Source organism: Pieris napi, chromosome Z (genome assembly GCF_905475465.1).
Source record: "Pieris napi chromosome Z, ilPieNapi1.2, whole genome shotgun sequence".
In the NCBI taxonomy this organism is placed as follows: domain Eukaryota; kingdom Metazoa; phylum Arthropoda; class Insecta; order Lepidoptera; family Pieridae; genus Pieris; species Pieris napi.
In genome coordinates, this window is record NC_062259.1 from 9,864,454 (window position 1) to 9,866,626 (window position 2,173).

Here is a 2,173-nt window from a genome sequence, read left to right on the forward strand (position 1 = left end):
ACACACGCATCAGCTTATTAAAAGCTGCCAGTGTGTTAAGTAAATAATAATAATAATAATAACTTGCTTACCTACTCTACATAAAATACAACAATAAATTAATTGTATCTCAAACTATCCTCTATCAATAATAAAAATATACTTGTAATAACGATTTCTGTTTTAATACTACACATAGGAATGTGTGAGACCTTCCACTTTCACAGTGTTGTTAACTCTTCCTCAGTCCATCATAAGCTTTTCTTACGTCTGCTCCAATGTTCTGCTGTCAACCCTTATCTTGCTGGTATTGTTACCGGTAATAATTAGAAACTGCTTGACATCCTCATGCTTTTGGATTTGAAGAATATATAACTAAATTATATTCTATTGTTTATACACGATTTATATTCCTTAGGACTCCTAAATGTATAATTCTATCAGTGTTACTTCGTCGGTACTTTTGGATTAAAGCTCATAGAATAGAATAGTCCTAAACAAAATGATATCTTTTGTTTAATTTACTATAAAAAAATCCTACAATAGCTTTTAAAAAGTTGTTTATTTTTATGCAAATTATATAGCAATTATAGACTAAAAATATTTTATTTTACGAAAAAATTTTAAGAGTGAATTAGAATCGAAACTAAATACATGCATTTACATTTCATTTGTTTTTAGATTTATTCGTTACCAAGATACAAATGTAGGAAATGTCGTTTTTTATAAATGTATATAGAAATGATATTTTAATTCATTATCAAAATAATTAAGCTGTTAATCAGATAATCATCACAGAAGCAAAAAAACATGTGGAATTACGACACCGGCTTATTAAAATCGTAGTACCAACAATAGCTACTGTGGTAAATGGATATAGTAAATAAAATAGGAATGTAAAGTTCAAAAATTGTGTCTTCCACTGCGAGTGGAACGGACCCATTATGGACTCCGCTATACTCGTAACGATGATTTTCATAAATTTTCATTTTCGTGGGAAACGCGCTCAACTCGCTAACCTCGTATGTGACTCTTTCAACTCGCTCACTCCGCTCCGCTCGTCTCCGCTTTGGTGGAAGCACATGTATGAAAATCATAAATCAATCATAGCGGAGTCCGTAATGGGTCCATTCCGCTCGCAGTGGAAGGCATAAGGCTCTGCTACATATGTAGTGCTGCTAGTAGTTTACATTCTCATAACCATTTTATTATAATATTTAGTTCTTTATTTGCCGTTCAGAGCCGTGTTGTAGTTCAATGCTTTGAATGCGGTGAAGCAACGATAAGTTTATCAAATTCAAAAAGAATAAGGTGTCCCCCAGCGGCACGCTAAAACATAAAGTTGAGACATAATGTTAGGTTCTTGTTCACAGTTCTGAGAAAACTCTACGAGGCGCGGACCGTGAACACTTCTCTATTATTCAAATATTAGTCTTCTGGCACAAGTTTGTTATACAGGAGTTTATATTCTTACGCCTCTAGGATGTAAATTGACGACCCGATAAGACGATGTGCTACATTGGATATGAAATATCCAATATCTATATATAGAATTAAGACAAGTTAAGTGGACATAATAATTCTATTGAGAAGATAACTGAATGGGGCAAAAGCTAGTTTATGTTTTGCTCTCTAGTATTTTTATTGCAGACGGTTATTTTAAATACTATTAAGATTATAAGTATCATTTTCCAATAGGTATCTACTTTATTAAGAATTATAAAATATATTATTTATTCATAGTATTTCTAATCATGAGCCTGCAGCTTATGTATAAATCTTAAAATTTCCATAGCTACACAAAATCATCGGAAACATTTTATCGCGCGTAATGGCCAGATAACATAATTCATATTATGGAGTACCTATAAAAAGTTTAGTACCAAAATCTCTATTATTGCCACTTTAAAACAATATACTTGCCAGTGTAGAAAATATATATAGATTTTACAAATTAAAATCTAGTTGTAGCTATCGGAAATCAAAGTTATGTGGTGATGCATCGGCACGTCGTCATTCGCGTGCGTGGCATCTGACAAGTGCCTACGGATGCCGCGTCATCGGGAACAAAGTCATGATAAAACTACTTTCATCTCGCTCTATTCTTCCGCTGAGCAATACTTTTAAGAGCGAGACAAGTAACAACAATCAGCAGTGATCTGGCAAACTTTGTATAACTTGAACTTCTATTTGG